The sequence below is a fragment of the Parus major genome, chromosome Z (genome assembly GCF_001522545.3).
Source record: "Parus major isolate Abel chromosome Z, Parus_major1.1, whole genome shotgun sequence".
In the NCBI taxonomy this organism is placed as follows: domain Eukaryota; kingdom Metazoa; phylum Chordata; class Aves; order Passeriformes; family Paridae; genus Parus; species Parus major.
In genome coordinates, this window is record NC_031799.1 from 58,596,193 (window position 1) to 58,618,187 (window position 21,995).

Genomic DNA, 21,995 nt, shown 5'->3' on the forward strand with positions numbered 1-21,995 from the left:
CCCTTCCCCTTCCCTTTCGCCTTCCCCTTCCCCTTCCCCTTCCCCACTTGCTCTCCTATCACTGCATGCTGCACATGTGAGGCAGAGCTGCCTTTTAACTGCAGAGATAATCACAGTAGGAGGTCAGTGGAAATGAATCAAATCCTAAAAATTGCAAGGGTAGTGAGGCACCCACAAAACTACTACCTGGATCCAAAACTAGATGGGTGGCCAGTTTCATCCCAGACAGTCCATCAACAGCCTGACCACAGGTCAGACCTACTCCAAGTTGCTCATACTGTCCTCTGACATTCAACAAGAAGCCATGTATTTCTGCCCAAGGAATTTCCTCCACAGGGATTGCCTTTAAAGAGGGAGGGGAAAGTCAGTCTCTTGAAGAAAATGCACATGTATGCCACCTAATGAAAAATTTATTAAAAAAAAGAGAGGTAAATCAAACTTTTGTTGTTGATTGTATAAACATGGGGAAAAGGGAATTGGACTTCCACCTCATTTCACATCAGCATGATTTTTCCTTGACTTGAGGACAAAAAGAAAGTAAAAGAAAAAAATTTCAGAACTTTGTTTTTTCCTATGTGATTTCCTTCACATGGAGTTCTGCTAATTTGCTCCCTGTCTATTCAGCTGCCATTCAGCTATTACTTTTGTAGACTTGCTTTCTGCAATTGAACAGCTGTTTATTGTTCTCCATTCTGTATTGCTGGTGTAAGACAGAGGATTCAGGTACTTTTGGCAATCAGTAACATATATTATGTTTGTTTTTAATGCACTTACTCACAAAGTTAGAGAATTATTTGATTCAAAATAATGGTTAATGAGAAAAAGAACACCTCAGCACTAAAGTGTTTGCAGTCTGAGACAACAGAAAATGTACACGACAATTTAATAAAAAAATTAGCGTAAGTTGTTTGATTCAATCAATTTAGACTCCAAGGACAATTTAGGCTCTGAAGACTTAAACAGGAAACTAAAGGGCATCTGCTTAGAGTCAGATGGGAGATGAATTTGTCCCTGTGTAAACAAACATGGAAAAGTTTGGAGGTCTTCATGGCAAAGTTTGGGTTCAACACCTCTTTTAGGTTTTAAGCTATTGCCTGACTTCAGGATGTGATTAAAAGTGAATTCCAGTAAAAAATCCAAAAAGTTAAAGCTAAATATATCTGGTTGCTTTCCCTTTGATTTCAGCTTTCCTACCTACCTATGCTTGTTTGTTAAATGGAAATGTCTGGGTCTGTAACAGGAAAAAGTGTGATTACCACCTGTTGATCTGCTTTCTTTTTAACAGACTTTTAACTATAAGACACTCATAGGAACTTGATCAAGGTATAGCTTTAAGGAACTAGCACAAAAGAAAAAAAAGTGCTAATAATGAAGATAGTGAATTGTGTGTGTCCATGGTGTTCAGGTAGATTCTTTAGGATGAGCTATCTGGAGGGACACCAAGTAGAAAAGTGCTGAAGAAATTACAAGGACTTGTTCCAGTAGCTCTGCCTTAAGTTCTGCAGAGCAGATAAGGGGCATGAGTATCTCAAATTTTTTGTTATTAGCTTTCACTAATTGCGCAGGAAAAATCTTTGATTTACATATGCCTGTATTTTCCAAACAGCTAAGCTATGTGTTACGCTCGTGCAAAATATCTTTTCTATTTACTGACTAGAACAAGGCAGGCATTATCATTTTGCCACAGCACAATGTGAAATTCTATATAATCCCCACGTTATGGCTCCTGTTCCCTCTCATTTAATCTACAACACTGGGAATTTGTTATACAACAAGCAACACATTCTAAGAATTGTCACATTTTGTAATTCCTTTTTGTGTTTTGAGTGTCACACTCGTTGTGGCTCCAGTTCAAGCCAACTGCATCCTGGAAAATAAAATATAGGCTAAAAATATAAAAATGGAAATTTTTATCCTTAATCTTGTGTAAGGTTTTTACATTCTGCAGTGAAGCTATCTGAGCTGTGACTGAAAATTGAGGAGTTTTGCAGTAATTTGTAGTTCTTCTCATCCATCCTGGCTGTACCTATGAGTCCTGTTCATGAAAGGATCTTTGCAAGGGGACCTTGTTCCACCCAGGGATCTACCAAAAAGCCTGCAGAAGCTTTCATGACAGGATGGCTCTGTATTGAAGAAAAGGATGGGGGGGTTAGTGGCCCCAAGGAGGATGAGGACAAGAATGTCTCAATAGATAAAGGGGACTGTTTAAAATATTGGCAATCTAGGTTGTAGTTTCTCTACTTCTGCTGGATTCTGGGGAAGTCCTGGGCATATCTCTGTGGTGAAGGTGGTTGACTATGTAATGGAGAGAACAGCCCTGTGGAGAATGACAGCAAGGATATTTGCAAAAAAAGGAAGGAAGGATGTGGGATAAGACTGTCCCATACCAGATAACACGGTTTCCAGGGAGGGTTGACATGACCAATGCTCTGCTTCTAAGCAGATCCTTCAGGAAAACTAGACAGCTCCTGGATTTGCCTCTACAGGACCTCCATGAACTTCTGGGAAGCTAAGACCTGGCAGAACATACTTTGTAAATAGTAACCCATACCTGTGTGCCAGTGACATGTATGTGAAGTAGAAGAATCACCTCTCCCTCTGCTTTCAATTATGAAGATGCTGTAATTTACACAGGCTGTATGTCAGGGCTGAATAGAGGCATAGAAAATTTGCAAATATGCATTAATAAATAATCATGCTGCCAAAATAATTTGTATTTGTAACACATCAAATGTTCTTAAGCATTGATGTGGGTGAATCTGAAAGACAGAAGAAGGCTTTTTTATGCTAATACACTATAAAATGTCTTAGCAAAATAAGCAAGTCCCTCTGCAGTGGGTGTTTATTTTCCTTGATATGATTTAAAAGATTCTCATGTGACATTCTTTTGTGTTGTATTTATAAAATGATCTCTGTGAGAATAGCACTATTATAATACATTACAATCTGAAGTTGCTTGAATAGCAGAAAGCCACTAATACAGTGCTTCACAATGGAGTATTTAAGCAGTTTAGAGAGTAGCTTTCATGTACAGTACTTTAAAGGGCTGCTACAAGCCATATTTACTGTGCTTTTGGAAAAGCAGGGTAGTACTGTGGGGACAACTCTTTACTTGTGAACTTCCTGTCACTGAACGATCATGTTGCATTTCCAGCAAATCCAGGTAGGAACATTTTCAAGGAAATTTTGAATACTTCTCCTTTTGCCAGAAACAGCTTAGCTATTTTTAGGGATATTTTCCATTGGCCTGAAGCACATTTCAGTTGCTGTAGCTTGTTGGAGAGTGGCATATTGTATGTTATGTTGAATTGAGAAAATGACTATGTTGCATCGTGTCTGCATTTGGCACTGAAGGATGCTGAGATGCTCATATTTCATCATACTTGTGCCAATTTGTATGCAACACAGATACACCATAAATAAAATGTAGGGTATTGGATCCATCCTGCCCTCATTTAACCTTGTGACACCTTGATAGCATTTGACTTCTCTGTGTCAGACTGGAATCAGTCCCAGTGTGTCCCAGTCAAAGGGTTTGTGGTACTTAAAAATAAGTTGTTGTGCAAAGACTTGCTATAGTGATGTATACTTTTTTAATTAAAGATATCAGGAAAGTACCCAACAGTCCTCATGGGGTTCAGACTATCAGGAGAAACAGGTTGTCCAGTGGGGAGATACAGTTCCAAGTTGTCATGGTTTGACACTGGCCAAAGGCTGTTGTAGTTTATTTCTTTAACTTTGTTAAAGGTTTGTTAAAGCTTGTTGGTATGTTCTTGTTTCCCCCTATTGATTGTATTGGTTTGGCCCCAGATGTTAGTTATGTAAACCCCTCCTATTTTTCTTGAATGTTCCCTGCCAGCCACCTTAGCCCTGCCCCTACTCCCTGTCCATCATTGTTAAACCCCAGCCCTTCTTCCAGACCCTTCTGTGTCAATCATTTGTTCCTCGAGGCCCCACTGATTAGTGTATCTTGTTCCTTCCCTCTGTGTATTACTATTGGTCCTGAATTTTTGATCCCCTCCCCTTACTCATCCCCTCAAGATTCCCCATTGGTCTACAGTTTGTACCCTCCCCTGGAGATTGGGCCGTACTTAACTCCATGTACAGTAGTGTTGGAGGATCTCTTGGGCCTGACTGCTTTCAGCATGGATCCCTGTTTTTTCCCCAACCTGTTAAAACCATTGTTGGGAACATCAATTCAAGAGAGACTCCTCTACTTTCTTGCCTTTGCTCCTGATTTGCCTTTCTTGCCTTTGCACCCACAGAGCTTGGGGTGGCCCAAGACTCTGGAGGTTTCACTGAGGGAAAAGCCAACTCCCCAGTGATTCCCCACTCCTGGTGTTCGCCTGCACTGAAGTGCAAAGACCACCATAGAGCCAGCAGCAGCACCGGTGCAGTGCAGCATCAAAACCCCAAGCACCCAGTCTTTCACTCACTCTCTTCTGCTATAGTTGGCCAGAGGATAGAGGAAAAAAATTGATTAAGGACTCATGAGTTGAGATAAGATTTGGGGGAAAAACACTCCAAGGGCAAAATAGGTTCAAATTTAAAGGAGCAAGGTCAGAATTAGAGTAGGATAAGGAGAAGTATAATAAGCCTTTAAAACACTTCGCCGCAGCTCCTCTCTCTTTCCCATTGATGGTGCAACGAGACAGGGCGTGGGGGTTTTGGTCAGATAATCACTCAAGATCTTCTGTTTACTCAGGCAGAGGAGTCTTCGCTATGCTGTGGAGTCCCTCCCACGGGCAAACAGTCTTCCCAAAGCTGTTGTGCCATGGCTGACTTGTCCATGGGGTGCAGTCTTCTAAGGATAGGCTGCTCTAGTTTAGAAGTAAGGGCCTTTTCTCTCAATTTCTCAAAGAAGATGCTCTTTTTCTATCTGGGCCCCCACACTAGATCACAGCTTTCTCCAGCCCACTCTGGCACAAGCACTTTTCCCATGGGCTGAGAGTGGATCTCTGCATCCCTCATGGACTTCATGCATTAGAGGGGGCCAGTTTGTTTCACCATAATCCTCACCACAGCCTGCAGAGGAATCTCAGCTCTGATGCTTGGAGCCTTCCTCCCTCTCCTCCTCCACTGACCTTGGTGCCACCATGCTGTCTCCCTCACATGTCCTCACTCCATTCTCTGATTATTTCAAGATCCCTCAGTGCTGAAAGGTCAATCTCCTCTAAGTTCCATGGGTTGTTCACCATGTTTTTGTTGCCAGCCAGGCGGCTCCATTTCCATGGGCTGTGGTGGCTGCTGCGGTGCTGGTGCTATTCAATGCCTCTCCTCATGCAGGGCACTTGGAAGGGGAAGCCACTGCTGCACTTGCCCTTCTGCCTGTGGCTTGGCTGGCTAGTGGTGGCCAGGCAGGCAAGGCTTTCAGTGGGCTGCACTGACATGGTGGCAGCTGCAGCAGCGCATCACAGTGGGCTGTTCTGGGATGGCCCCAGAAGTGGTGCCTCGCCTCCCCTCAGATAAAAATGCCCCTGTGCTGTTTGAATTTTTTTCTTAAATATATTACCAATATATAAATATATACCAGCCTGTCTAATTGGACAAGCAGCATGTCCATCTTCAGAGCCATCAGAGATTGGTGCTGTTGGACAGAGTGGAGATTCTAGAACTTTCTCACAGGAACTGCCCCTGTGTCCCTCACCCACCGCTATCGAAACATCAGGCTGTGCCAAACCAAGACACAAGTTTGGGAGGTGCCTTTACCCTGAAGAGCACCACAACTGTGTGGGGATATCTGCACCCATTTCCCTTCATTCCCATCACATACTTCTGGGATGTGATCAGATTTGGTTTCTTCTATTCATTGTGAGACTAGATGGGTCCAGGGAATCAGCTGCAAAATTTCTTTTTGCTGTTTTCCTCTTCAAATCTTGTATAACAATTGGGAAGAAAAATAGGGGTTGTAGGCACTCTGTTTTGATCTATATATAATTCTAATATAATCTATAATCTATGGTACAATTAGTGTAAGAGTAAGTCAGTTCTATATCACTGACTGGAATGTGGACAATTAAACAATTTTCTTTGGAGACACGGAAATTGCAGTGATTTTCCAGAATGAAATTTCAGTGATTTTCCAGATCTGGTGTGTGAGGAAAAGGACTCTGAGCTTAGTAGTCATCTGTCTTGCACTGCTTGATGCAAACCGCCAGGCTGAATTTGCACAGGAATTACTTTACTACTAACCCTCAAGACAAACAGTGACAGAGTAACACGAGCCTCACAAGCTAATTTTGCTAGAAATGGGAGAGTGTAGTTTTTAAATCTGCAATTATTTCCAACCTTTTTGTATGTACATCATTATTCCCTGATAAAATGCCACATCTCTTATGTAAAGATCTGAGCAATAACCAAGGAAATATTTTTGTATCCATATCAGAAAGATCACTGACAGTCTGCTTGATAAGCTGAACGGCACATTGAAGTCACTGCTGATTTATTAATTTCAAGATATCTGTCCCTATCATAATTGTTTTCTTTAGCCCTTGACTATTAGTTGAGGATGCACTTTGGGTTTGTACATTAATTCACTGAAACAGCAAATCAAAGATTTTCAAAAGTTCTTCTAAACTGTTTTTCATGTGAATGAGTTCATTTAGAGTGTTGAAAGATGACATCTTAAATGGCTCTTAGAAACATTTCTAAAATGACAAATTGAGGCCCTGTCCACAGAAAGTTCTACAAATTCAGGATAGGATTTGAGTCATGATGAAATATCACTGAATTGATACTTAACCCTGTAGTTTCAGCTGGTGGTGAATCAAGTTGCACTTCATTAGGGGTCATCCTTTCCACCATGGAGTGAAGCTGCAATAAGTATTTTGTACCCTCACACAGTTTCCATCACTGCCTGATGTGTAATCTGATGCTGTACATATCTTAAAATAATGAAGACACAAACCACATTTTTCTTTTTATTTCCTATCTGTTCAAATGCAGGCTGTAACATACAGCATTATCACTGCTCATAACTGTGACACTTAATTACATTTCATGAGTCAAATTTGGGATTTGAATGTCACTCAAGTAGTTCGTGCATACTTTATGATGTAGATTTAATCCAGAAAACCTGAAGAAAACAGATAATTTAATTTTCTAATCAGTTTACCAGATATAGGCTGTGAGGCATGGAAATATTTTGAGCGCTTTCTGTGTTTTTTAATGAAGTGTTACTACAATGAGAGGTGGATATTGTAGCCCAGCTGTTGCCCTATGTAGCAGTGGCTGCTGTGCTCTGCACAGAGCACATGCACCAGCTCCCAGTGAAGCTCCAGGACTCCAGCCAAGGATGGCCGGCAGCAAGCTGGAGACTCTGATGGTTTTCCTGTTCCCTTTTTATTTTTCCCCTTTGCAGTGGATAAGTACCTCAAAAAATTTTGGAATTAAAATGTCAATATTACTGGAGAACAAAAAAGTGAGACTGGATTTATTTTTTTTTCTTTCTGCCTTTGCAGATGTATAAGCTGTGGGTTTGTGACTCTCAGGAGCGTTGTGAGTGAAGGGGACCTGCTGGAGTCTTTCTTCAACAGTGTTTGCTTCTCGTGCTGCATGTTAATCCTCCCTGCATGTTAATCTTCTCCACTGCTGATATTTTGTGGAGGCACAATATTTATGTGTTCCATGAAGATGCAGACAAAGTTCTTACTTTCAGTGTGGGGCATCTAAAGTTATGGGGAACGTGTTATTAACAGTAAAACAAATGTGCATAGGATGCCCAGGGGACTCTGAATATTTGTTCCAGTCCCTCCAAATATCTGAGAACCAGAACTACTGTTTGTTATTGAAGTGCCTCTGAAGCAAAGGAAACAATAGAAAGTGTCGAGAAACATTTTATCAAGAGGATGTGAACCTGTAGTACTCAGACTTGTGTCTGAATGGTACCTGACAAGGGTAGATGAAATTGGAATATTTCAGTCTTCACTTCCCAGGTAATGCTTTTAAATGGAAAATCTCACATTTTCCCATGGAAAGAAATGCATATGTGTTGGTGCTTTATTTGCTGAGGTGTTTTTTTCCCCACCTTAATAATGAAATTACCAATATAAGGGCTCTGAGTGGCTTCAGCAACTTTGAAGTAAAATAAGGACTATACCGATCAGGGCTGTATACATATATTCGTTTTAGGAGCAAGGTATTTTTAAAGAGCTGCTACTGTCTGAGTTGAAAACAGAGAAAAGGATGTCAGCATTCCAAGGCTTCTCAGACCTGGAGCCAGCTACCAGGCAACATCAGTGATTAGAAATTGATTTTGTTTGAAAGGAATTATGAAAAAGTCATTTGATAAAACAGAGAGATGTGTTATAAAATATTCAAGGTAAATGTTTTTAACCTGGGAGAGAAGATATATCTTTTGTTTGAGTGGCAGTGGCTCAATACTTCATGCTTTCCTTCTATTATTATTATATGCATTTGAAGTCAGATAATAGATATACAGCAATTAAAACAAATAAAGTAACAAAAATGAAAAGAGGGAAGCTCTGTACTCCTCAGGACGTTGATTCATTTATATGATAAGGAGTAGGAGCTCATACATATTTATACTTAAATCAACGAAAAGTGGAACAACCTACAATTGACTTGAAAAGATGGAATCCTGGGAGTTTTCCTGGGGGGTGATGAGAACTTTTGGCTTTTAACAACATCTCTTGGAACTGACTATGCCTTGTGGCTCATCCACATTAAGCCCTACAGAGTTAAGAAAATTTTCCATTCTTTCTTAACTTCAACCCTGCTTCCCCCATGGTCCTGTGCACACACCACAGCCCTCAGTGAAGGGCAAACCACACATGATATTGTTCAGTTGTCTCAGGAATGTGATGTTTCAGAGGCTGGAGTCCTTTCCAGCTTCCCAGTTTCTTATGATACCAGAAGTAAGATGTAAATAAAGAAAATAAACTTCTCCAGCAGATATATTTAAACTTAGAATTTTTACATGACCCAGAATTTTCTGTCCTTTGTTTTGTACCCTGTAACACCTCTGAAATAGCAGGTGGTTTGACCCTGCTTTGTAAAAATTACTGTCTATGACAGGTCTAAAAGCAGTGGTTGAATTCTTACCTAGAGCATAATCATCACAGTAATTATAGGGAGTCATTATTGTCTTTCTGTACATATTTTTTCATTTTTAACAGAATTAATATTGGAAATTATTTTAATTCTTCTGAAGATAGAACTCTGCTCTAGAAAGCTAATAGCTCACTCAGTGTTTGGCCTTTTGAAGCTGTGTCAAATAGATCTAAAATTGTAATTTCATCAAACTCTGTCTTCTTTATGCAGCTAGATCCTGATGCAGGAGTCCTCAACAACACAGGTATTTGCTGTCCATATTGAGAAGTGTTATTACTTTTTTAATATGGCAAAACTAAAAATAAGTACATGAATTCTTTATCCTGTGCTGAAATCAAGACCAGTTACACATAATGTCTACAGTTTCCTAACTTACATGTATTTGGAATTCAGCCAATAAACTGTATTTTTGCCACCAGAATTAGAAGAAGACACCAAAAGGATTTCAATATTCCACTGCATTCTCATTAAAAGAACAGGGCGTTAACAATTCTTGCATTACTTTGTCTCCACCTATGTAATCGAGGTGTTACCCTGAGATCTGCATAGATCTTGCATTCATTTAATGTAAACAGAGACCAATTTCACAATAACAATTATTATTGGTTATTAACCAGCTTATACTGTAGTAGGCTTGTTTGTTTTAATGACATTATTGAGTCTCTCTTTGTCAAATTTAGCCAGATACATTTGAGCTGTTGCAAAGTGGTGATAGCCAGTTGGACTCCATAGTTTCCTATGGATAGGGACGTAAAATACCTTGAATATGGTATTATTACTGTTCTTACCAATGCACACTAAGTATGCTGGCAAATGGCTCTTTGCAGTGGGATTCTGTACTATGCAAGTGATCTGTAGCAACCAACCCTAGGGTGAGATGGCTGCACAATTGCAGAGATATTATTTTCTCCTTATAAGGATTTCAAAACTAGTTTCTATTTTCCATAGCTGAATGTGCAAATATCCTCAGCAGTATGTTCACATTGGAATTGGTCATCAACTTTACTGAAAGCACAGTGATACTCAGAACTTCAAACAGTTCTGCTCTACTGCTTTCAGGATGTCCCTGTATACACAAAAAATTATAAGTTCACTTTATACAGCAGGAAACTGAGGCAAAAATGATAAAGCAACTTGATTAAGTATTCAAAAATAGAAATTCTCAGGTTTTTTAATCCTAGGCATTCAATATCTTAGGTTGTATCTTTAAAACTGATTTCATAGGTTCTGGCTATCACAATAAAATTCACAGAACTAAGTTTCTGAGTTCTTAGTATATGGTACATATATTTGTCATATTCGATTTTTGAACATGGTTAAGTAATTTACTGATTACTCTTTATGGTATCCTCAGAGCATTCAAAGCAGGTGAGAGCAGTTTGTAGATGGTATTTAATATATTTAAATTCATGACCTTCTGATGCTATAATAGGACTCTTTGGTGTTGTATACTAGATCCCTGTAAAGCTCAGGGTTAAAACTGTAAAACATGTTATCTAAAGCACAGCAATGAATAGAAGCAGGTTGTCCTAAGAGGCACACGACACAGATGAAAGAATAGCCACCAACATCAGACCTTTTCTGATGTTACAGAAATTGGTTATGTCCACATCTGCTCAGCGAGTTTAAGGGAAGGTTGGTTGCTTCACTCTGGGCAGTGTGTGAGAGAAATAACATTCTCACGAGGGGCAGTAACAAACTCTTACTTGCACACTTTAGAACATTCATATGTAAGGTACTTGGAAAATTTTAAAATGTAGCCATTTTGGTTAGAAATGCAACAATATGAAAGCAAAAAATAACATTTAAGAAAATGTATAAGCAGGAAAGAAAGGAATATAGAAAGGGTAAGAGTAGAAAAATATCACCACCTGTGGACCCAGCGACAAGATGTTGGTCAAAGTGATGGTCACAGTCTTGATCTGTCCAGGATAGAGGTAGTGCCTGAAATACAAATTTTAATGGATTAGTATACGCTCGGGTTCTGTGGGAACGCCCAGGTACATTCCCTGACACAGGCAATTCACTCTCCGATTGAACACTGTGGAACATGACACACTCTGTGGTCTTTCCATGGTCCCTTCTAACACATGACAACTGCCTCTTGTGTCAGTCGAGTTGAACCAATTTTTCTCCCTCAGAAGGGATGAATACCCACCCTCTGGCCTACCTAGAATGTCCCAGTATGTCCTCCAGAGGGAAATTTTCCCACCTGGAAAGCATTATCCCATCTCTCAGGATCTGCCTGTCAGCCTCTCCCCTTAGCTGGCTCAAAACCCAGCTTGTAGCTTTGGGTGGGTGGGCACCCCCTTTGCTCCTGCATGGTTGCTTTGTGCATGCTCAGCAAAGTACCCACTGCTTTTGATAATTCCTGCCTGTTTTGAGTCATTAACCATTAACATTCCAGTCTCTCACAAGGAGGAAGACAGTAAAAGACACATTCTCAGGGTTTATATTGCACAGTATGATAATAAACAATCTTTCTGAAAGGGGGGAAAAAATGAAAAAAAAAAAAAGTGACTACTTCTGGCTCTGTAACATTTACTGTCTTAAGAAACAAATTGTGGTTATGCTGATGTGAGTATACGGTAGTGGTAAACTCACAGAGCACAGTCAGCAGGGAGATATTCCTCAAAAGCTCAAATGCAGAAGTGGCATGTGGTTCTATGTGCATTTTCTAGATAAATAGTAAAATTAAATATGAATTATTGCAGGAAGTTTGTGGTTTTTTAGTCTCAAGAAATATAATTTCTCTTATGTTCATGTATATTAAAGGCTTTAGGATCCAGACTGCTAGTTATGAGGGTGCTATCTTTGAATCACCAGCAGCTACAGGAATATTTGAGGAAGCCTTGGCCACTTCTTTCTGTAACCTGTCTACAGATACTGATTTCCCATCGCTAGTGGAGAGCTGGACCATGCCTCTGCTCAGAGCCAGGCATAGGCTGGCCTGTTTTGTAGTATGAAGTTGTAATGTTGATATGAAACGTAGAAGCCCTATGTTGCTTGATTTCATTATTCTTTATGGTTTCAACTTCTTCCCATAACACACAAGAGTAATTTATAATGTCGTTCAGGCACTCCAATATTTCTTATACACTCACAAGAATTTCTTGACTGGTCTCCCTGGTCTTCAGTTTTCAATCCAGCAATTCAGTGTATCAGGTGATCTCATCATGACTGTCATGCTGCCCCATATTACTGCTTAAGTACAACCCTCCTAAAACTGCTGCACCACCACTGGGGTTGAATGAACACAAGATAAGAAATGCAGTGTGACAGTTTCAAAGGAAATGACACGGGTTTAATTAGTCCCTCTGTGTGTGCTTCATTGATTTCTAGAGAAGTTTTTGTTCTGGTGGAAGCAGATGCAGATGGTAGTGTCAGAGCTAGGATTATTTCACATTTTTATTGATAACTCTAAAAAGACTGAAACAGCAAGGCTTTAGAGGATCAGACAGAAAACTGAGAGATTGGCTAGTTCAGAAATTAGCTGCATATTTTTTTTTTTCATTTTTCTAATGCACAATGTGTAGTAACTCAGAGAAGCAGAGTGAAGATGCAACATCACCAGATTGGGCTGAAAAGTCAAAACTGTGTTAGGTCTCCATTGGACAGCTTACTGAGTTGTATGAATAATTCATATGATCTCATGCAGTCATCACCTGAACATGTCGAATGTCTACAGCATCCAAACCAAAGTATATACTGTTTTTCACTGTTGAAATTGACATAATGTGAAAAAACCCCAAGATATGCAGAAAAAAAGTGAAAGTGTCTGTAATCCAAGGTTGGTATTCGGAAAGCACGAGAAGCTAGTTTTTTGCAGCTGCTGCAGCAGACTGGAAGGGAGAGCTGAATGAAGTTGTAATGCAGCTCAGTGACACTCCCAAGAAAGAGCAAATGAACCTAACAGCTAGTCACTCATGAAATGAGATTCCTTATATATCAGTCTTGTTAGCTCAGGCATAGGTTAACAAGCAGGCAATAAACATAAAAAGATAGTATAATTAATTATGTTGTTTTCCCTGTGATTTTGTAAATATATAAAGGACAGCCTGGAATTGCATGTCCATGGTACCTGAGATATTTCTGCTTGTGGAAAGAATACATTTCTCACCAAGAGTCGGGAGTCATGATCTCTTGGTTCTGTTCGTAGAGAAACACTGACATCCCTACTGGCAGTGACTTAATGCCTGGCTCTCACACTTAAATACTGTGTCAGAGTAGAATGGCTTCCATACAGAAACTGATTGCTGGTGGCCGGCACAAGAAATGATCTCCTGAAATTTTCAAGTGCCAGTTAGTTTGAGCTCTTCTTTCAAAAGTAGACCAGGTTTTGACACATGTCCTTTACAAAATTCACATTCATTTTCTGCACTGGGCTTGCTTTGCTGACTTACCTCTTTTTAGCTGCAGAATAAGACATAATGATCCTTTTACATTCAGTCTTTCATTCCACTGACCAGGAGCTGCTGCTGAAAAGTTTGAGGGTAAAACTGAGTGGCAGGATGCATCATTCTTGTAAATTCCACAGCTCCTGTCTGAAAGCCAGAGCTGCTTACTTTTCTCTTCATTGTGACAGTGCTCAGGCAGATAGCTGTTTCATCCTGGCTATTTACTGTGCAAGGCACTGTCCAAAAAGCATTAGCTGAAAACAGTAATTTACAGTTAACAAGGAATGCACAACTCTCTCTGCATTTACGGTCTAAAATTTGGGTGAAATCAGCAGTGAGTGATTGCCAAGTTTGAGCTTTGCATATTCTTGATGCATGTGCATAAATGAATATAATTCCTTTTTTCTTTTTTTCTTTTTTTTTTCTTTTTTGGCAGATGGCCACTGTGTACAAGTCTGAGAGAAATTATTCACATCAAAAGTTTTCCTTGGAATCCATGTTATGCAGCAGGCCAGCCCATGACAGTGAAGTACAGTGAAAGTTTACACACAGAGACTTCGCGTGTGTGATGCATGTCTTGTATTTTCATCCTGTTCTTAACAGATCACCCTTTGATCTGCTCATTACTCTCATTCATGCTGAAAGATTTCAGCTTTTCCTATACAGAAGCTGGTAGAATGAGAGGTTTTATTGCCTCAGCATCTTACATTTCCAGACTTTCACAAAGAGAATGAAGGAAACAGACCAGATGCTCAGTCAGATATGACAGCTTCAGTATCTCTGTGTTTCCAACAGAACTCTCTTCAGAGGGCAAATAGTCAAACCCCATGCACTATTACCCACTTCGTGGCTTTTCCCATCTCACAGTCTAGTTTTCTCTCCTTGTAGAATGTTGCAAAATGTATTTTCTCTAAGATCAGCAAGTCACATGTGTGCCACATGTCTGATGATAGTGCTAGGGAAGAAACCACAGCCGGCAATTCATAATGATCCCAGAATCAATTGTTTTGCTTGGTGGCAAAGATTTTTCAGGCTACTTTTTAAAAATATACTGAATATACATTTTTGCCTCCAAATCATTATGTGTATTTCCAATTTAGGAGGAGTCCTTACTGTGCAGATTTTATAGAAGTTACAGTTAGTCCGAGGATTATTTTAGTCCTTCAGAAGATGATAAGAAATAGATAATTTCATGTCAAAATTTGGCAAAATATATTCTGTTTTTCATTCTATAATTTACCAGTGATCCTGCTATAATACAACTGTTTACTTCTTCACTCTTGTCTTGATTCCAGATATATTTAGTTAACTAGTCTCTGATGAAGGCTCTGGAAACTGTAAAATTTTATAGGAAAATCAGTATACCTAATGACAAATTTTCTGCTAACTCCATTTATGTACCTGGGCTTGATATTTAAAGTTCTAGTTAGCTAATAAGTTGGGATGTTTTGTTTTGTTTTGTTTTGGGTTTTTTTTGTTAGAATACCTTTATTTTCTTTTTTCCTAAGGAGACAAGTCTTCTTTTCCTGTAGGACTTGTCTGAAAATTATGACAAATGCTTTGCAGTTACATCATCAAGCCATTCATCAAAAGCATTTACATTTACTTACTTTGATGGGGCTTGACTGCAAGTTTGTATCACATCTTCATTCCAGCAAGCTCCAGAAAAAGAGATCATTGACAAAGCAGTTTTGTGAATGTTTCTTTTTTGGCATTCACTAACTTAATATATAGAGTTGGAAATCTGTTAGGGCAAGACACTGATCGTATGAAAAATTGATCTGCCAAATATCTGCAGAATAGAGGAAACACCAGGAAAATTTAAACTGTTGGAAGTAATTTACTCATCTAAAAGTATTTGAAAATTGTGAATGGAAAGGATCAATAGTAATATGCAGGAAAACAAAAAATAAACTTCTGTCTATTTGAGTAACACCTATCCAATGGTAGATTTTCTTAAGTGAAATGAAATGGCGTGAGTCCAAACAAACTGTGAAAGGATTAAAGTGTTTCTCGATATGGGAGTGCAATATTTTTCGTGCAGACTGTTTTTTCTTGAACTGAATCAGAATTTAACTTCTACACTGACATTCAGGGCCTGATTCCAAACATCTTCCTGCCAGTGAAAAATCTTTATTAGCTTCAGACTCACAGAACACATTAAAGGAGAGAACACTATTGCTGAAAAATACAGTTTTATTTTGGGACTGGGTCCTTGCATTCATTCTGAATAGTTGATACCTCTTGCTTGAACTAAATTCTCATCAATAGTGCTTCAAATCCACCCTTGTTCAAGCTGTCTATAAATTATACCTCTCCTGGACATTTGGGATCAGGAAATGCCCTGGGCTTTCTTACATACTCGATGCTGGCCAGCATGTTCTTGTCTCACAGCTGATAGGGACATACAATTCACTACCCTTCATGTAAGTTGTATTCATGCAGGGTTTCATTATGGCATCCTTTTCCTTGTGCTGGGAAACATAAAGAATAAAGCATCTGTGTTGCACAGTTATCTGGGAAACTGGGTAAATAATTAATGTCTGACTGATACAGAACTAGGGAAAAACTCAAGAAAGAGTCAAAACAAAAATTAGATTTTCTCTTTTTTTTAAGTGAAATTTTAATTTGTTGGCTACCCTCATGGACATTTTGCTTTAATGTTAAATATTTTAACATGTAGTAATTTTCCTTAGACCTTTTTTGAATTCACAATGGAATATATCTCAATCTAGGCATGACAGAATGAAACATGCTGGACTTCTCATGAACAGTACCTCTAGGTCAAGAAGATGCTGAAATAATTTTTATTTTTGAAACTCTACCTCTCATTTTTGACAGGAAATCCTGAACTTCTTTGCATTTATTTTTTTCTATTACTTTGTTTATAAATATTTTTTCTTGTTCCATTGCCATAAAGTCAATGTTGAACTGGATCAAATGAAAGAATGAACACAGGTTTGTGATAATTTTAAAAATCATATTTTCTCCCTACCTTCCTTCAAATGGCTGCAAAGCACAATTAAATATAAAGCTTTTGTGAAGTAAAAATTTATTTTAGTTCCTGATGAGGCAAAGAGTTCACCACTAAGGCAGGACGATCGTGATGTCAGCAGCAGTTCTTGACAAAGTTGCAGAACAGCATTGCTATTTTTGGGCTCCCATTCAGAAGTATGAATGATTGATTGCATTCCACATTGCTCTTCATTTTCATAAATTATTATAAAAATTATATATTAAAAGAATGAGGTCTTTAAATTTAGAGGGAAGGGGAAGATGCAGTCTGTTTGAAAATCTAGACTCAGATAGTCTCTCAAGATCTGAATTTATATGGGCTGCTGCTCCCAGAGGCTGTTTTACTGGCTGACCCATGTTCACCTCATTTGTTGCACCAGTCATCTGTGTGCAGATCGATGCAGCTGTTCATTATTGCCTTGACTAGATTAATTATCTCTGATTATCTCAGAACTTTAAATATGTATTCTGCCAATACTGTATAACAGAGAAAGTTAGGATTGTTACTGTTTGAAAACAATCTTGCAGCCTTTTGGCAGATACTAATTTTTTTTAAGATAAGACTTAATGAAGAAAAATGGTATTTTTTTAATTTGAAGAACATTTTTCCCTTCAATGAAATATAATGATGGAAAATGTGTTTAAAATACAATTTAGTCTTGCAAAACGCCTTATAAATACCAAACAGCTGATAGAAAGGTGACATTTCAGAAGCTTAGGAGCCTGAATACCTTAACTTTTCTCCCAGAACTCTATATTTTGTACTGACGATGTGACAGGTGATGAGGTGTCCCTCACCACACTCAGGTCACAGGACTGCAGGTCAAAGATGTGTCTCTGTGAAGGAGACTGTCAGTTGAACAGTTTCTTTGTAGAGTTGCTAACGTGAATTCATACAACTTAAGAAGAATGTGCTAGTTGATGAGGTGTCCAGTGGACTCTGGTGGCCAAAAGAGCTTCTGCCTTTCTCATCTTCATCTTGTACTGTGTAAAAAACAGGTGTCAGGGCAGGTACTCCAAATCTGAAGATTTCCACAAAGACAGACATCATGGCATCAATGACTTTCCATCTGGTTGGGGACCAAAAACCTGTACTTTGGAAGTGTGTTTCCCTCTTTCCATTAAATGTTATGAAAAAAACTGTCTTTATCTGTCTGGTTCTGCATGTATGGGACTTTCTTTCCACCTTCTGTAGGTCTTTCTGATGTAGTTCTGCAAATGTTCTCATCGGTCAACAATGGCGCCAGAATACCCTTGCTCAATTTGCTAGACTGCAGTCTGTGGTGGTTTTAAACCAGTAACTAAAGAAATCACTTATTTCTTGTTGTGAGATATGGATTAAAACAAGAGCAAAACAGGCTTAAAACATAAAAGGAATAAAGACAGTTTATTAACAAACTACAAGAATAAGAACACTAGAGTAAATTTCCAGAAAACCCCTTCTTTTACATTTTTGACCATTTCTTTGTACACATGACATGATAACATAGAGACAAATAACTTTAGAACTTTGGTGGCTAAAAACAGTCTTAATTTTTGTTAGAGTCTTTTCATCAGTCTTTATAGAGAAACAGAAGTCTCTTTCTGCCAATCTATGGAGTTCCTCACGAGAAAACTATTTTTGTCATAGTTTTCTATTTCTCTAATGCCAGCTGCCCGGAAATCTGTCATTAGATCTTCTCCTCCCATCTCACATCTCTCCGAGGTGTGCATGGGTGACTAAAGTCTTGGGATTTCATTTTTAAGGATGAGTTATTCAAAGGCAGAAGTCCTCTTCATCTGTTTCTGTGAGCTCTCCTGGAAAACAGTTTCTCTTTGCCCCCAAGGCTTCAAAATCTTCACTCTACTTGATTCCAGCAACCCACAGTCTCAAGCACTTTCTCTTTTGCTCAAAACCCACACTTTGAATACTCTATTCCTCCCAATACTCTTATCATGAATTAAAGGAGTCTCTTATATGATTATTGTCCATCTCCATAGCTTTAACAAAAAGATATTTCAGCTATTAAGCATCTTCTTATTCTCTCTCTCTTATTTAAAACTTAACTCTTTTCCTCACTGTTGCATTGGTGGTTCTATGATGTTTTCTCTATGTTAATTGTCTCTCTCTCTCTCTGTCGTTCTGAGTGAAGGAGTAATCTGTATGTTTACTCAAGGTAGTAAAAGAATTAGAGGCTTAAAAAGCTACAAGAGTTCATAGTATCAGGTTTCAGTCTAGCAGCAACAACTACAAACCAAGCTCGCTGACCAACGCTGCTTCTCCCCCCCCCCCCCCCCCCCCCGCGGCCTTGTCGGCCTGGAGGGGGGGGGGGAGAGGCCGACACAGAGCTTTAGTTACCTTGCCAAGAGCCGGAAGCGAAAGAGAGCGAGAGAACACTGTCTGTACTTCTTAAGGGGGTGTTTACAAGTTGAATTCACTTTTTAATGGTCAGATCTGCTGTCAATTCTTGGAAATGACTGGTAATTGGTCAGGAGGAAGAACTCCCATCAGCCATCAGCACCTTCAACTTCCCCTCTTTCCTCAGCTGCCTTAAAGGTAAAGCTACCCCATGACGCAGTCTTTGAGCAAGAAAGAAGCTGGCTATCAGGAGAGATTTTAAATAAAAGCTTTCCTCAAATTTTGAACCCTTCTCTTTAAAAATTAGTCAAGCCATTCACTCCTAGGTCTGACCCCAGACTTCATACTGTTTAATTTTGTATCCCTCCCACCATCCAGTAGTAATGCTGGCAGTGACATTGCACATTTGCACTTACAGACCTCAAAGATCTTCTTGGAAGAAGTAGGGGAAAAAGAATCAGAGAAGCAGCCAAAAAACTGGTCTTGCATGTCCTGATCATCAGGGCTTTCCAGCTGAAGTGATCTTTGAGGTACCTCAAATTTCCTTCAAGTGCTGCAGCAATGTCCATAACGAGTTGATGTCTTTTTCAGGAAATGCAGTTTCCTTTGAGGTAGTCCACCTTCTGTTCCCTGTAAGTGGAGAAGAATGCCTCTACTCACCAAGCTGATAGATTGATTATGCTGTTATCTTCTGCATTGCCTCCAAAAGTCCAAATAGGACAAAGTTGCTGCTTTCAGCTTTGCTATGAATAGGTTACCCTATTTCAGACTGGAATTACCTTCTCCCTTACCTACAGTGCCTGAAGAAACAATGCTGTAGAAGGTCATATATTCAGAGCTCCTATTTGCCAAAAAGAAAGGCTCAGGTCTGGTTCTGCATGGTTGGCCACAGGCAGCTTCACAGGTGTGGACTCAGTGACATTGGTACATCTGCACATCTTAGCAACCAATGTGTGTAGCACAAATTCCTCTACTTCTGAATCCCAAAGGTAAAACATGAAGCTAAATTAATTCCTGTCATAAACCGTGCTGAGTGACACAAGCACTATTCCCACTGGCTTGGTGGAGGTGGCCACTTTGATCATGAGAACAGAAGTTTGCCTCTTGTGCAGGACAATGCTGAAATATCTGGGGCATATTACCTACAAAGCATTTTCCTACCATGTACTTTATTGACTGTATTAACCAGAAGCATTTTAAGGAGTTTTCCAGTTTACTAGAGACTGGGCTATGAAGCTTTGAAAATCAAAGTGACAATTGTGAAGGGTCATTGACTGAAGAGAAATCTCATGACAAAGAACTTGAATCCTGCATATTTAAATATTCACAGCACCTACAAGCTTTGCTGCTACTGTGTGAAATACAGCTTCATTTGCCAGTGAGTCAGGCTTATAAAAATGGTAATTGTGAAGTGCAGTTGCTAACTGTATCAAGAGAGAAGGGATTTTATATGTAATGGAGATTCTTTTTAATGATAAATTTTCTAGCTCCTGGCTACCATGTATGAGCTGTATTAACTGCCAATAAATTGTTCATTGTTAAATCTAGTTCCCTCTTCTTAATTAGGCCAAGAAGTTTTTTTCTATTTAAATCTTTTTCTTGCTTTAATTTGGAAATGTATTTGAAATCCTAATGATCCTAACAGCTACACCAGACATTGCTGTAGAGTCACTTAAGGACTGATGTTCCACAACAGAACTCTCGAAAGATCTGAAAACCTATGTGTTATACAAATAAGGGTTTTAAACACACAGTTAATAGAAGTGCCTGGTTATAGCTGTGGCAAAATTCTGAGCACACTCCTGTTAGAGGCTTAAAAAAGCTCAACAGCACACCCTAACCTTGTTGGGTCTTGAAAAGATGCATGCAGTTACCTGATTACTTGAAAAGGATTAAAAGATATGCTTTACCAAAAAAAAAAAAAAAAAAGAAAAAGAAAAAATTGGAAAATATTAAGCCTATGAACTAACTGCATCTTAGAGAGCTCCTGGTGACCACTGCACTGGAGCAAAATGTTGGGTATTTTAGAGAAAGAGAGAGATATTAATAGAAAGGCTGACGTTACCTCTCTGGAAACTTCATGGACCTTTCCTAGAGTGAAATAGATTCCACCTAAAGTAAAATGCTAATGTTAGATTTTCTTTAACTTTCAATTGTCAGCTCATCATTACACAGAGTGACAACCTTAAGTACTAGCTTAGTCCAACATTTTTCCATGGTGTTTCACCAGCACAATGTTATTAATAGCCATTCTAAACAAGGATCTAAATAAGACATTGTCTAGAAAAAAAATAATTAAGATTTGGAGGTGTTTGCTCCCCATTGCTGGAGACATACTTTTCCTTTCTACCTTCAGTCATCCATGTGAAATAATAGGATTACTGCACCTGCCTTTTATATATGCTTTACCACCCACTTTGAATTGCTAACTGGCTCTCTGGGTACCCTTTAAGGTTTGAACTTAATCAGTCAGCAATTTTCATGCTTCTGCAAGATGTGAATGTCTCCTTAGGGCAGACTGAGTGCTGGACTTGAGTGGCAGGAGTTGTGACTGCAGGGAATCCCAGTTGTCAGAGCTGGAGCTAAGTCAAACTCATATGACTTTTCCCATAGGATACGGTTAGCAAATCTTCCTGACAGAGGCTAGAGGCAAGAAGAGACCAGATGTGCTAGAGATAAAATGTGTTTATGTACATTGCAATACAGCCCTCCTCTATCTGCTGAGCAATTAGGAGCATTTCAGACAACTGTACTCCTGCCTCACACTCCTCATTGTGAGAGTCCTTTTCTGCAATTTAACCTACTTTGGCACACTTCACATTTCTGGATGTTTCAGTGTGTACTTTCCAGAGAGAGAATGAGCAGTGGGGGGGATAAAAAAAGAAGGACTGTAGATAGGAAATATTAAAAAGATCAGCTCCATGGTAACAAATTTCTGTAGCTGAACAAATGTTTATTTTGATCTGAATAGGTTTTGAAAATTTCCTACAGATACATCAAAGAACTCAGTTTTAACCATTTGTTTTGATATCAGTATTTTATCTCAATTTGTACAAACATACCTCTTTCAATAAAAAGTATGTTTTTGAAAAAGAAAGAATAATTTTTCTGCTTCAGTTTTAGGGGGCAACAAGGTGGAATATATGAATTCAGGTGGATCAAAATAAGTATTT

The 21,995-nt window shown here is 39.0% G+C and overlaps 1 long non-coding RNA gene across 2 annotated transcripts in view; it reads left to right on the forward strand.

Moving 5' to 3' along the window:
* The window catches only part of LOC107198440, a 38,960-nt gene extending 21,139 nt beyond the window's left edge, over positions 1-17,821 (forward strand). For both annotated transcript variants that reach the window (XR_004495487.1, XR_004495488.1), the window contains 3 exons: positions 7,461-7,934; positions 9,283-9,316; positions 13,906-17,821. This is a non-coding gene — a long non-coding RNA (uncharacterized LOC107198440). The remainder of the gene's footprint in view (positions 1-7,460; positions 7,935-9,282; positions 9,317-13,905) is intronic.
* Positions 17,822-21,995: the final 4,174 nt, after the last annotated feature.